This window comes from Esox lucius, chromosome 17 (genome assembly GCF_011004845.1).
Source record: "Esox lucius isolate fEsoLuc1 chromosome 17, fEsoLuc1.pri, whole genome shotgun sequence".
Taxonomy (NCBI): domain Eukaryota; kingdom Metazoa; phylum Chordata; class Actinopteri; order Esociformes; family Esocidae; genus Esox; species Esox lucius.
In genome coordinates, this window is record NC_047585.1 from 25,708,571 (window position 1) to 25,724,350 (window position 15,780).

Genomic DNA, 15,780 nt, shown 5'->3' on the forward strand with positions numbered 1-15,780 from the left:
TCTTTTGTTAATTGTTGTCTGCCCAGCTCCCACTTCCTGCTGGGCCACAGCACAAAGGCAGGAACAGGGGGGATTAGAAATGGCACATCAGCTCGCTCCCAGCTCCCAGCCCTAGCTAGCTGTAGTCTCTCACCCTCTCTTCGAGCCCTCACCCCTCTCTCTCGCTCTTCCTGTCAGAGCCCTCTCTCTTTCTCTCTCTATACAAGCTCTTCTCTTTCGCTCCCTCTTTCTTGCAAGCGCTCTTTCTCTCCCAGTCAGAGCCTTTGCTTCTCTCTATCTATCTCTCTGTCTCTCTGAAGGAAAGAGGGCAATATGTAAACACAGACCAGGGTGACACAGAGCAACTGTCTGACTATAGTTTAGCGACAAACTGACTGATGCAGATCGACAAATCAACCATTGGTCTGTAGTTAGTCTGTCTCTCTGTGTCATTAACAGAAAGGTCAGACAGACAGGTGGATAGACTGATTTTCATTTTTTGCTATAGTACTTATCTGTGCTTATCACTGTTCATCGCTCATTATTGTTACAGTTAAACACTATAGGACAGTACCACTATTTAAAAATATATATGTTTCTAGCTACAGACTCCAAAGCATACTTGTTGCCAGGACTGTCAAACTATTTTCATTCAGTCAACTTACCTAGAAAAAAGGGTAAATTGAACTGATTTTAGATATTCCCTTTCAAGTGGTGCCCAATTAAGAAGACGCCAACATGGTTAGGGGGTTCCAAATCTTTTAGCGACTACAAATCAATTACATTCAAGAGATTAGCGAACCCCGCAGCCACTTGGCCGTTTTAGGAAATAATGTAATACCTGCTAAGGTGCCACCTTACTACCTGGTCTAGACGAATGGCACAAATAATGCGAAGGGTAGCCTACTACTGCGAAGGAAAACACCTATCTTTTGCAATATTTACTCCAACACGGTATCTTATTTCGCATGAAAGTTCAGATTATACCCTCGCGTTGAGCCGCGTTTGTTTACGCATTTAAGGTAGGCCTTTCGAATGCATGCGCTTCCTTGCTCTGCGTGGGCTTTCTTTGGAGGGTAGGGATAGTAAAACTTGGTGTAGTTATTGTGTAAATTGATAGGAGTGCAGAAAAACTATTTCCAGTTAAAATACCAAATAGATTTAAATACTCGGGGCTTTAATTATTACCACGTCCTTTCAACAAGCCTACAGTGGCGACAGTTAAAAGAGTCCTTTCACTTTAAGGGGGAGGTGAGTGGCAGGGAGCGTAAGTGTTGGAAACAAAACACCAGAAAGTCATTGGGAGAAAGCTGTTGAGGTTGTGAGCGTTTGAGTAGAACTGTAAAGGTGATAGCAACTACAACATAGGTGCTCCTGTTACCTGTCTTCGTATTCCCCTATAAAAAAATACGAGAAGCCAACCCAACGCTTCCTCTGGTGCTTTGCATGCGGTTGTGGATCAGCGGTGAGCGTTCGAAAAAACAGCGGAGGGACGGAAGTTTGGAAAGCCCAGGCGCTTCTGGAGTGGTGAGTGAACAGAACACGGAACGGAACCGCAGAGCTCTTGATGCACGGTCTTTTAACTTTACCCGGGATTACTGCTTGTTATCGACAACATTAACTGACTATGAATGACATTACATAAAGCGTAACTTTGTGTGATTGGTGTTATTCCTTATGCGTTTCCCATAAACATACGCACCCTGAATCGCAACAATTTCTAATATCAGGGAATAATTGAGCTAATATACGTGTATATATTCATAGACTACAGTTGATCTTGAGAAGACAACCAAATGAAACGTCATGTAGTTTATTAGTCTGAGAGAACCCACTTGCCTTGTATTGAGTTGGAGTGTGATTATGAGTTGTGAGTTTTTTTTTTGGAAGAACAGTGACAGCATCGCATCCGCAAGGCGACAGCTCACGCAATTAGCTAGATGAGACGATGACAGTTCTCTTGGCAGATGCAAATTAAACGATATCAACTACTTTCCTGAGAATAGATGCGAGTGTTAAAATACGTAATTTTTTTTATGTATTTGTTTTCTCGTGGGTCGTGTCCTGAATATCCTTTAAAATTATTTACTGTGGGGTGTTGGTGATTTGGATGAGTAGATTTAACTATATCCTGAGTTTGATAACTGTTTGGAACAGGCAAGGAAACAGAACTGGCTTCAATATTCAGGTTGTCCTTGGTAGAATAAAGCCTGAAGTGACATCTTTGGCGGTAAACTGTCTTGATGGCTGGACTAACTAGATTGACTGAGATATCTTCAAAACAGCAAAAACTGTAGATTGAATTCAGTTCTCCCAAGCTAACATTTGGCGCAGTTAAATGTTTGAGTTAAATTAAGTCTGCTGTCAGAGTTGAATATATCCCTGTGTACTGTCTTTCAGGTGAAGTGTAGCGCTTTCGCCAATGACCCATGATTGTCTTCCTGAGAACATATCTGCTTAGGATCTTTAAGTCGGTAGTATCAAAGTGTGTGAATGTAAAAGCCATTCCTCTGTCACTTACAAAGCTATGAATCAGGGTTTACAACTCCACAATTCACCAAAAAGGCAGGGCACTCTGGGAAACATTCATCTTTGACAGCAGTGTTCATTTACCTAAAAAAGTATGTTTATCTAGGGAGAGTTACATTTACTCTACAGATGTTGCTGTATGCATTTGTGGGGTTGAGTGTCTGCGTCAGAATAGTGTTTTCTTTGTAGTGTATTATGGAACTGTGTAGTCTGAGTCTCTGCTATTTTATTGTACTATGACTTAAGTGTTTGGCTTTACAGGACCTCTCTGTCAGTGGGTCACTGACCTTTCAGTTTTTCCATCTCTTTTCTCAAGTTCTCTCACACCTTTAAGAGTAGAGAGTGAGAGAGAGATCAGTATTTTAGCAAGAGCCCTTACCTACTGGACCACATGCTATTCTGGTGCGAGGAATAACTACCGCTGTCACTTGTTTGACCCCTAACAGCCTTCTCAGAGCAAAGTGCCTCCGGTTGAAAGGCGACACACGGGAAGAGAGTTGACCTGGATGCACGTTCTCTGTCCATGGGCACCGTAGTCGTCTATAAACCTCTACCTGTCAGTGTAAATGTGTCATGGGCTGTTTATTAATGGCCTATTGTTAACATGTGTCCCATAGCTATCTGAGTGCTAGCCTGTTGACATGCAGGGTTCTATGTTTCGTGATCCACTGGGTTTCTATTTAAGGTTTGTGTTTACCATTTCCTACACACCAGACCAATCCATAAGGGCAGCAGAGGAGACTAAGGTTTTCGTCTGTCTTCCTTCAACCTCTTCTGGCAGTTTTCATTGTTCTCACTGTCCTATTGAACCAGTGGTCCACAGAGACTCACCACAATGGAGTGTGTGTGTGTGTGTGTGTGTGTTTTTGTGTGCGTGCATGTGCGCGTGTGTGTGCGCACACCTCCTGTCCGTGCGTGAATGTGTTTTTTCCATACATCTTTAGATCAGATCAGATAACAAACAGAACACAAACTGATAGATTGGTCAGTTAAAAATCTTAGAAAGTATTATGCAAATGTCCTTCAGGATCCACAAGCATGTAGCAATATGAAGAAACATGTAGCAATATGAAGAATGTTTATTATTTTTTTTTAAATGCACCATAAGCATATATTTATTTAGACCACGACAAGTTAACAGGATATTTCAAAGCTCCTCTTAATCACTTCTTTTTATGTATTTGACGTGTTGCTCTGATGTTGTGAGAAGGGCGGGGGTCGAGGGGAGTGATAAGACCTGTTCCTGTCTGCAGTAAAAGGAGTGAAAGGCCTGTGGTGAAATGGAAGTATAGAAGTATTATCACTGGTTGGATCTGAACACTCGTAACACGATTAACGTGCCAGACACGTCAATTCATGTGTGTGAAAAACTGGACAGGAATGTCAAAGAAAGCCGTAATCATTGACTAGAGTGGACTAAGTGTGTTGGGTCCGGGTAAACCAGGTTAGAAATGCATAGAACAAAGGGAACGTTTCTCCAGGCCATGATGAGCGTTGGTGGTTGACGTTTAAGCGTCGACGCTATTTGATATACAAACGATATACAGGATTTATATGAATCTGAATGTTTTTAATGTATGCCGTTGCTGATTACCTTTCTTACCATGTCAGCAGAATAGTTTCAAACGTTGAGCCTTGACCTAGTCCTCGGATGTGCCATTAGATTGGGTGTCATTCTTTATCGTTCTTATTTCTGCACCATGTGTATATTCAGTTAAATAAGGCCGCGTTCTTGAAGTCAAGTGTCCATCCTCTTATTTTCAGAGTTTCCTCCATGTCTGCATAGTGACTGGAGTGACGAGAGGATCAAAAACTTGACTTGAGTCATGTGTCTATTCATGTTCAAACAATAAAACCATTTCCATGTCGATCAGACAAATCATTTGGTAAGCCTATCTATCCATTCCTCTGTGTGAAACGCCGAAAGCTAATATATGACGATGTGCCTTATGGAATTGGCTCATCAAGGCTGAATCTTTGCACCCTCTCTAGTAGGGCCTCTGGCTGGTCTAATTAGCCCCTGCACCCTTGATCATGTCCACTCCCTCAGTAATGGTCACTGTCTTGTGAAAATGGCGGAGCGTATGACGTTAATCTGGAATTCAGCCATTTATAACCAAAAACCTTTACTTTGATAATCCAATTCTTTGTTTGTTTTTATGTTCTTAAAATATTGAATCATTGGTGTATGGATGGATTTGGGTAAATGTATTTCTTGAAGACGTCTGTGTTAACATGCTACATATTAGGGAGAGGGTGTGTGCACATTGGATTTTCAATGTCTATAGTACTGTTGTTTTAATGGGTGGTTTAGGAATGGGTCTGATTGAAAATGTAGCCTTTTGGAACAGCTCTTTCTGAATGGAGTTCTTGAGGTACGCTACTATCAGTCGTAAGTCCTTCTGTGTGGAGGGGTATAAATGTAGCTTTGACTCTAAAGATAAGGAGTTTGTGTTAAAGAACATTGTGAGGGGTATTATCTGGGTTCGGTCTGGAGAGTCTCAAAGGTTGGATTAGGTTTAGGTTTGGGGTTGGTGTGAGGTCTGGCAATATATTGAAGTTTACAGATTTGGGGTTATGAGTACGAGTGGTTAGGGAAAATATGACTTTCAATGGGGAAATTATTCTGTGCTCTAGAAGAAATCACAAGTATCATAAGAACTGGTTTTACTAGATACATGGGGAATAAATGTTCCCAAACCGTGGCTAATTGTTATGTCAATTGTTAATCAGTAGTTATTTCCCCATTTAGATAGTGATCCACCTGAAAAATGATAGAGGCTGTAAAAAGGTTGATTAGTACCAGCAACAGCAGCATCACTGGAAACCCAACCCTGCGTTTTGTTTTTCCACTGAGGGGTTGATGCAGACTGAACGCACAGGAGGGGAGTTGGGCTTCTGATAAATATCCAACCCCACCTTCCACGCGAGTGCACTAACGCTCACGGGACTTCTGAAAAGTCAGTGGTTCTATTTAACGGCCAGGACACGCTCTTGTTGTCTCGGTGGCATCTTAGAGGATGTCTCAGACTTACCCCTGCTGATGACAGTGGAGAAAGTCTGTCAGGGTCTTTTAAACACCTCATTTCTGCCTTGCATATCGGCTTCCTTTCAAACGGTTTAAGGTAAGGCTCCTTCACAAGTCTAAACCTCTTAAATTGTTCCACATGGGGAATCGGTGTTGTAACAGGTTTTGTAACAGGGCAATATAGTTCATGCAAAGGATCTTGTTTGCAGCAAAACTGCAAACTTTCTTTGCTGTTATGTCAGTCAAATGTTAGATTTTATTTTGCTTGTGAATGACAAACTAGCAGTAAATTATTACATAGTCGACGAATTTGGTGCAGATTGCACATTTTATACAGCATCATTCTGCATTTGTGGTGTATGAAATGCTATTCTTTTTTCAGCTGTCTGAATTACAGATTGAATGTGTTGTTTTTAAAGAGCTCTTCATGCTAGTGTGTTACAATAAGATCTGTCTCCAAAATATGATATACCACACCTGCTGTTGGCTCTGGCGTTTTTACCTTGCTGTGAACCGTGGGTGTACATTCAACAAGCTATACTGGTGTTATAAGCTGTTGTGGTGCTCCGCTATAGGGAGCCATTCACTAACACCAATAAATCAGTCTGAACAAGAAAGAACGGAAGCTGCTGTGAACATTGCCTTTACTTTCTCATGCCGCAACGAAGCAGCTTTTAATCCTTCTCATAATACAGTCTGGGATTTGGATTTGTGTGTGTGTTTGTGTGTGTTCTTGTAGCTGCTACAGGTGTGTTTTAGTGCAGACAGGCATGAAACGGGGTATTGCAGCAGAAGCAAGCTGCTACAAGAGCATGGTGGGTTTTATCGTGCCTCCATCTAAATACATTTCTCTAGGATGTTTTGTTGGCTAAAATGTTGTTTGTTCCATTTCATTGTTCCTACTGCGTGAGAGATTCAACATCTGATGGTGGAACTTCATTTTATTCTTTCAGCAATGGGGAGGTGGTTGGCTGTTCAAACAACTTAGAAAGAGTGTTGATTTACAGATGCAACAACTAGCATGTGTTGCTAATATGATGAGGATTGTGCCTTTGTTTTCTGGACAATGAAAGTTTAAACCAATAGAACATGAGTGAAAAATATGCTGGTTAATGGCATTTAAGGACGTTTTTGTAAAAGAATCCCCAGATTTCTATGCAATTTTGGCTCGGCTATTTTGAAACACAAACTACATTCATGGTTCTACGGGCAGATTTGCAAGATGGCTAAATTGTGCAATGCTTGTTACAGTATCTGAATAAATAAGGCAGTGAGTATGATGGCTGGTCTCTGTCAATAGACTTTAGTATTATTCCTCGTTTTATCTGTGAAACATGACTGATTATTATTATTTCATTTTTTTTCTCATCTATTTTTGAAGGCTAATATTTCTTCTGTTTATCTAGATTAATATAAATTATTAAAATTTCACTGTAGTTCTGAAAATGTTTACTAAGATGTTAGTTCCTTTAAGGCTGTTATACATAGCTCTTTTTTTTTTTTTGCCTGAATGTGTTACATATACACTCCCCTAAAGGATTATTAGGAACACCATACTAATACTGTGTTTGACCCCCTTTCGCCTTCAGAACTAACTTAATTCTACGTGGCATTGATTCAACAAGGTGCTGAAAGCATTCTTTAGAAATGTTGGCCCATATTGATAGGATAGCATCTTGCAGTTGATGGAGATTTGTGGGATGCATATCCAGGGCACAAAGCTCCCGTTCCACCACATCCCAAAGATGCTCTATTGGGTTGAGATCTGGTGACTGTGGGGGCCATTTCAGTACAGTGAACTCATTGTCATGTTCAAGAAACCAATTTGAAATGATTCCAGCTTTGTGATATGGTGCATTATCCTGCTGGAAGTAGCCATCAGAGGATGGGTACATGGTGGTCATAAAGGGATGGACATGGTCAGAAACAATGCTCAGGTAGGCCGTGGTATTTAAACAATGCCCAATTGGCACTAAGGGGCCTAAAGTGTGCCAAGAAAACATCCCCCACACCATTACACCACCATCACCAGCCTGCACAGTGGTAACAAGGCATGATGGATCCATGTTCTCATTCTGTTTACGCCAAATTCTGACTCTACCATCTGAATGTCTCAACAGAAATCGAGACTCATCAGACCAGGCAACATTCTTCCAGTCTTCAACTGTCCAATTTTGGTGAGCTCGTGCAAATTGTAGCCTCTTTTTTCTATTTGTAGTGGAGATGAGTGGTACCCGGTGGGGTCTTCTGCTGTTGTAACCCATCCGCCTCAAGGTTGTGCGTGTTGTGGCTTCACAAATGCTTTGCTGCATACCTCGGTTGTAACGAGTGGTTATTTCAGTCAAAGTTGCTCTTCTATCAGCTTGAATCATTCGGCCCATTCTCCTTTGACCTCTAGCATTAACAAGGCATTTTCGCCAACAGGACTGCCGCATACTGGATGTTTTTCCCTTTTCACACCATTCTTTGTAAACCCGTAGAAATGGTTGTGCGTGAAAATACCAGTAACTGAGCAGATTGTGAAATACTCCGGCCCGTCTGGCACCAACAACCATGCCATGCTCAAAATTGCTTAAATCACCTTTCTTTCCCATTCTGACATTCAGTTTGGAGTTCAGGAGATTGTCTTGACCAGGACCACACCCCTAAATGCATTGAAGCAACTGCCATGTGATTGGTTGATTAGATAATTGCATTAATGAGAAATTGAACAGGTTTTCCTAATAATCCTTTAGGTGAGTGTATTTGTAATGATTATTAATATATTGTAGCATAAACATTTTGAAAGTTCTATTTCCCTCTAACTGCTCGTTTTCTCCAGCCACCTGATCTTGTAATGACAGAGGCAGGAGAGTGAGCTCATTCATAGTCCCTCAACCTTCTGGCACAAAGCCGTAAGTGACACTCACTACCAAACCCTACTGAAGTGAGTCAATACCCATGTTTATAAACACAATGTTACTACAGTCTTGGTTATTTCTGAAAATAATCATTAACGGAAGGTTGAAATTTTTTGGGGATAACACCTCATTTCACTCGCTCCCCTAGTATATTTTCAACTGTCCCGATTTTATAAGGAATTTTTCATGAAGGGTTTTGCATTGTTGAATTTGTTATTATAAAATTTTCTGGCAGCAGTTGTGGTTACCTGCTTTGCATAGGGACAGAATAACAGATTTTAAACCTTGCTGGCTCTGGGTTTCGATGTCTATCAATATAATTAGCGGTTAGATGCTCTAACGCTGGTCTACCAACTGCCCCAGAATTCTATATTTTAGCTTTAGAAAACAAGCAATGCAATACAGTATACATTATTTGTAGAAGTCCAAACACATTAAGTCTTATTTTGATATAACACAACGCGTGGTACTGTGGGTAATCGTATTACGGACTGCACTCTCCAATACATTTTCCAAGACCCAGATGGGGGTGACAATGTGTCATTCAGTATGTCATAGGGACACTGTTCTGTGGTGTAGAATGTATCTTTCCTGTTTGACTGTCATGATGACCTGAGCTGCCTTTTAAAATAAATCACTAATGATGTTAATTGGACTAGCCTGGTCTTAATACATACATCATACATGAACCCGTATCTTATTATTAAACCTGCCAATGTCGTATTTCCCTGTGTCCTTTTCTTCTCAATATATCTATTTAGTTATAATAAAATAAGAACTACCCCATGGCCTACCCCCACCCCAAAAATGTGTTGTTATTATTAACTATGAACATTTGCATGGTTGGTATCCTGGTGTGGCCCCTCATATTCAGGCGTGGGAGCTGGTGTGAATGTCACCTGTTGGCTTGTCACAGCCCAGTGTTCAGTGGATTTGTTTAAATCTCCCATCAGAAGAATTCACAAACCCTCTTTTGATCAGCGCCCACCCAACCAGCTCAATGATATAACCCACCCGTTCTGTGCTCCATTTACATGTATTTTCCCTGGCTGTCTACACAATATACACAACAGATTACTTGTGCCCTTCGGTTTAATTCCTCATCGGCCATCATGACCACGTGTGAACATGTGCATGTGGTCACTTGCAAATGACCAGAGACAGTTTTTTCCCACAGCTGTCTTTTTTACGCAGCTGATTTGCATCTCTTTTGGAATAAGTGAAACCTAAAAAGGAAACAACTGTGTTTTTGTTGTTTGTGCTGTTTGTTGTTTCTTTAGGCCTATTCATCTGGGTGACGGTCTGATTGTCCAGCAGTGTGTGGGACAGTGCTTTAATAGCCATTTTACAATCCGTACCTACAGTGGGATTTAACATTGCAAAACCTCTGAAATTATCTAGGCCATTTCCATGTAGACAAGGATCTCCTAATGTTTCAGCATGACATTTATTTTTAGTGTATTATTCTTATTATTTTATTATTAAAGTCAATGTCAATGATTCATTACGAAGGTGACTATTTTAGGTTTGACACTGATTCCCATTTTAATTGCTCACCAGTAGTCAATATATAATTGTTGGGGAGGTTTTCAGAGAACCATAAGCCCTTAAATTTGAAGTGGATGGGGGAGAGGGGCTCAGACAACATCTATCTGAAAGATGATGAAAAGCTATTTCATAGTTTAAGACCACTGCCAAAAAAAAGGCAACTGTTGTATTTATGTCTGGACAAGTTAGTCAGTTTAGTTTAAGAATTCTGTTCTTAAAGTCAGTTTACTTTATCTTGTAATTCTGTTATCATAAAACTACATCATGTGGAGAGAGGTTAATGAAAGTTCAGAAGTAACATGTTCAAGCTACCAATAAACTGCAGTGTTTTTATATATTTGTTTATGAATTAAGCCATTAATTCTCAAGATTTCTTTGTCGAAGTGGTAATGGAATTACTGAAGCTTTTGTAACGCAGTAACTGTAATTGGTTTCTACAGTGGGGAGTCATAGTAGCCACAAACTACAGCTTAGCCACCTGCTAGTCTTCCTTTCCACTGGTATATTCAGCTCTGCTTTATTTCCCTTTCTGTCAGCTGGAGGCAAGACTGTCAAAACAGGACAATCCATTCTGTCTCTCTCCAGTTGTCACTTCTCTCTGACTGACACCTACCACCTATCCCCTCACTGTAACTGCATGCTCACCCACTGAGTGCCGTTTCAAAATGGTTTCAAGGTGGTCCGTCTTCTCTGGTCTTGATTTCATATACGTCTTTAACAGTACAGCCCTTACCTTAACACCTTTAGATTTAGAAAGTTACAAACATTTAGAATCTACTGCTTATTTTTAACATACAACAAAAAAAAAAAACAAGGAGACAGACATTTAAGCAAAGTGGAAACATTAAAGCAAACTAAACCGAATGGAGACATCTAAACACTTGCTCTCCATACCAGTCTTTCCATTTCCAAACCCTTTTTCCACTTCTAACATTTTCCCATACCTGCAACCTCAACCTCTCAAATGAAGGCTTAACCCTGTCTAAACCTTGATCCTTACTTGATCATTAACCATGAAAATGTAAACTTAACATTTTGACTAACAGTACCTTAAATTTGTTTCAGCTTTATATAGTTTGTAACTATGCCTCAACTGTACCACATTACATTTACAACCACTTCACCCGTTCTGTAGATTCATATCTGCAGTGGAAAAGAACGTAAATATCTGTAGTGTATTTATCAACTGTTGTTGCTGTCAGACTCTTCCTCATTTCTAGATATTTTTGGCCCTGTTTTTGTTTGGTATTTGGTGCATTAAATAACTACATTCAAAGAGAAAAGAACATCCCATGTCGATTTTGGCTTATTTACTTTGAGTCAAAGTTACAAAGGAACATGTACTCCTTGTGTGAGTGCAGTCACAAAGTCATCAAGAAATTTTCAATCCTGACTTGAAAAAAACTCATATACTGTAGGGTGATTTGAAAAAGTTTGTTTGATCCTCGTCTCATCGTTATTTCCTACCCTCACTCTCCACAAGATATGATGCACATTTATAGCGTGCTAACAAACGTCCTCTGCAACTGATAATTATTTTTATCTAATTGAGACTAATCTTAGCAAAACGCTTATCATAAATGTCCACCAAGATATTGCAGCCTAAAACGTTTGCAACTTCAGCATAATAGGAATAGTGTAGCTTGTGTTATTGTAAGCAGGCTTGTCTCGACAAGATATGGAGCTGAGGAAGCTCATTCATTGTTTGATGGCTAAATATTAGGCATAATAAAAAATTTACTAAACTTAAAAGCCTTTAAAACTTTTACATGTTATAGTCAAGAAACTAGAGGAAGAGACAGATGTGCGCATTCCTTGTGATAATATACAGTAAGAGCTCATGAATGAACCTAAATAATCTATAGCCTGTATTTCTGTGAAGCTTTGTGATTGACAAAAGGAAGTGTTTCATGTTGTAGAAGATCAACAATAGAATGTACACGATTTAATGCGGTCCAAAGCCGGTGCTGACAGAATGTAAGACTACCTTAGTTGTCAGTAACAGTATTTATTACCGGCAGTACCTTTTCAGAAATAACATAAAGTTGATGACATTTTAGCTGGTTTCTGTTTTGGTATAAATAGGATATAACTCTGATATTTACCCTAACCTAAATGAAACTGAACCTGACTGTATCTCTAGATCTCTAGTCATTATAGCCACCTGTGTGTCCTCCATTTAGATATGTAAATATACCTGAAAAATATACCAGGAAACACACATGAAATGGAATGGTGTTCATTATCATTACTGTTAATCAGTATTAAACCATATCTGGGTGCCAGACCATTTCACTAGATGCAAACAATGAAATTTGGTTCAACTCTGTGTGCAAAAGAGTGTATTATTAATCCTGAAAACTGATCCAAATTGGTGGGGGGAAATAATAAAATAAAATGTTAAGAACTGTCTTCAACCTTTCAGTAGTTTGCTATGTATCCATGAAGGCGTAAAAGAGTTTTGAATAATATTTGGAATTGGTTGATTTATTAATTTGCTCCCTGGTTGAAAATCAACTGCGTATGATTTTGTCAGGAGCATATGATTTTGCTTTAATAGGTCAGTGACTGCAGTAACTTTGATATTTGTTCGTGTTTTGTGGCTCTTTGTGTCATACAGATGTATATTCTTGAGATTGGCTCTGGTATATTCAAATTCATCCCGTCCAAGTAGAATCACTAACTTGTTTTTTCAGCATACTCCCAGACCCAGTGGGCCCTCCATAGCAGAGCACTGTTGATTAAACTTACAGTGGGGAGAACAAGCATTTGATACACTGCCGATTTTGCAGGTTTTCCCACTTACAAAGCATGTAGAATTCTGCAATTTTTATCATCAGTACTCTTCAACTGTGAGTGACGGAATCTAAAACAAAAATCCAGAAAATCTCTAAGATTTTTAAGTAATTAATTAGCATTTTATTGCATGACATGTATTTGATACATCAGCAAAGCAGAACTTAATAATTGGTACAGAGACCTTTGTTTGCAATTACAGAGATCATACGTTTCCTGTAGTTCTTGACCAGGTTTACACACACTGCAGCAGGGATTTTGGCCCATTCCTCCATACAGACCTTCTCCAGATCCTTTCGGGGCTGTTGCTGGGCAATACGGACTTTCACCTCCCTCCAAAGATTTTCTATTGGGTTCAGGTCTGGAGACTGGCTAGGCCACTCCAGGACCTTGAGATGCTTCTTAAGGAGCCACTCCTTAGTTGCCCTGGCTGTGTGTTTTTCGGGTCGTTGTCATGCTGGAAAACCCAGTCACGACCCATCTTCAATGCTCTTACTGAGGGAAGGAAGTTGTTGGCCAATATCTCGCGATACATGGCCCCATCCATCCTCCCCTCAATACGGTGCAGTTGTCCCTTTGCAGAAAAGCATCCCCAAAGAATGATGTTTCCACCTCTATGCTTCACGGTTGGGATGGTGTTCTTGGGGTTGTACTCATCCTTCTTCTTCCTCCAAACACAGCGAGTGGAGTTTAGACCAAAAATCTCTGTTTGTCTCATCAGACCATATGACCTTCTCCCATTCCTCCTCTGCATCATCCAGATGGTCATTGGCAAACTTCAGATGGGCCTGGACATGCGCTGGCTTGAGCAGGGGGACCTTGCGTGCGCTGCAGGATTTTAATCCATGACGTCCTAGTGTGTTACTAATGGGAGATTGTGGTCTCAGCTCTCTTCAAGTCATTGACCAGGTACTGCCATGTAGTTCTGGGCTGATCCCTCACATTCCTCATGATCATTGATGCCCCATGAGGTGAGATCTTGCATGGAGCCCCAGACCGAGGGAGATTGACCGTCATCTTGAACTTCTTCCATTTTCTAAATATTGCGCCAACAGTTGTTGCCTTCTCATCAAGCTGCTTGCCTATTGTCCTGTAGCCCATCCCAGCCTTGTGCAGGTCTACAATTTTATCCCTGATGTCCTTACACAGCTCTCTGGTCTTGGCCATTGTGGAGAGGTTGGAGTCTGTTTGATTGAGTGTGTAGAGAGGTGTCTTTTATACAGGTAACGAGTTAGAATAGGTGCAGTTAATACAGGTAATGAGTGGAGAACAGAAGCTTCTTAAAGAAAAACTAACATGTCTGTGAGAGCCGGAATTCTTACTGGTTGGTAGGTGATCAAATACTTATGTCATGCAATAAAATCCAAATAAATTATTTAAAAATCATACAATGTGATTTTCTGGATTTTTGTTTTAGATTCAGTCTTTCACAGTTGAAGTGTACCTATGACAAACATTACAGACTTCTACATGCTTTGTAAGTATGAAACCCTGCAAAATTGGCAGTGTATCAAATACTTGTTCTCCCCACTGTATCAAGTTCACACACAGAGGACAGCCATAACATGCCATCAGTACTCCTATGTCTCACCCTCCTGTATCATCCCCTTTCTGTCAATTTAATTTACAGGGCTTTATTTACATGGGAATCATGTTTACATCGCCAAAGCAAGTGAAAAAATAACAAAACAGAATAAATGAAAACAGTGGGTGAAAAAATGACATAAGCTAATCTTAAATTACAAGTTAACATGACACACGAGTTAAAAAAAATTATAAAGGCATTTTAAATGTTATTGGTCATATCTTTCAACTGATTTTTCACATTTGAGTCAGTAACAACGAGAGCATCACAGGGCCCAGTGCCAGCAATCCATAAACTGTAAACGGAAGTCATTCTACACTGTATGCAAGGCTCTGTCAGAATAGGAGGCTGTTGTAGATGTTTAGGAGGATGTTTTAGATCTTTAGCCTGTCGTGTTAGGTGATGCTCTAGGCCTTATTTTGCTATGGTCTCGGCTTCTTTGCTCACAATTTTTTCTGTTGTTCACCCTCTTTAGTTGCTTCATTTAGAAAACTTCTCATTGTGCAGGGCAGTAGTTGCCTACCTACCTGTTTAACAAGCCAACAGGGTGCTGTTGTCTCCGTTACTCCCTCATCAGAAGGAGGGGTAAGGGATAGACACAGAGAGTGGATCATGATAAGGCACACACTTTTTTACACCACTCGTGAAAAATACTGAAGTAGACAGTTTAATCAGGACAAAATGATTCACTTTTCCGTTTGACCGTTAACATTGGGGGACAGCATAAGGTTTTGGGGGGTTGCACTGATGCAACAAATTAAGTCTCAAAAGCCAAGAAAAAGGCTGGAAAAAAGTGATAATTTGGTTGCTGTCTGGAGACGCGCACTGTTGTAAAAGCTTGCGAATATTTGCAAGTGAGAATGCGTTATAAGAGAGGAATACGTGTCTACTGTGATCATACATTTGACAGGAGATTAGGAGATTGTGGGCAGTTTTTACACAGCCGGTCTCCTTCTGTGAGCCAGGTCTGCCTGTGGTGTCCTTTCTGGCTAGCAATGCCATGCTCACTGTGTCATTACACAACATTGCTTTTGGTACTGTGCAATTGTATATTCTGTTTAGGTCAGGATGGCATTCCAATTTGTCTGTTATTTGGTTGATTCTTTCCAGTGTGTAAAACAGTAAAACAGAACGTGCATCTCTGTCTCCCCTGAACAGATCCTCATCTGGCTGGCTGAGGAGGCTCAACAGTCATCTGTCTGTAGATGAGGGCTTTGTTATGGAAGGTTTGAGAATCACTATCCTTTAGGTAGTTGTATGTGGTTGTAGTGCTTTAGAGGAGAATTTTGTAGAATTATTCTGGGAATTCTTAGAAATAAATGATGGTTTCTGTCTGATTGGAATATTTTAAGCCAGGTCCTGATTGGGTGGTTGTTGGGCCTTTTTGATGGTGCAGAAGGGCCCTTCTTGCTGTG

General features: G+C 40.3%; 1 protein-coding gene across 3 annotated transcripts in view; it reads left to right on the forward strand.

Annotated features, from left to right (window-relative positions):
• Window positions 1-968: 968 nt before the first annotated feature.
• The window catches only part of LOC105025456 (SRY-box transcription factor 13), a 40,124-nt gene continuing 25,312 nt past the window's right edge, over window positions 969-15,780 (forward strand). The window contains exon 1 of one of the 3 annotated variants that reach the window (XM_029114210.2): window positions 969-1,506. The gene's annotated coding sequence lies outside the window, so the exon portion shown is untranslated. Of the gene's footprint in view, window positions 1,507-5,458; window positions 5,634-7,686; window positions 7,714-15,780 lie in introns of those variants that run through there. The other 2 variants (XM_029114211.2, XM_029114212.2) reach the window with 2 other exon arrangements.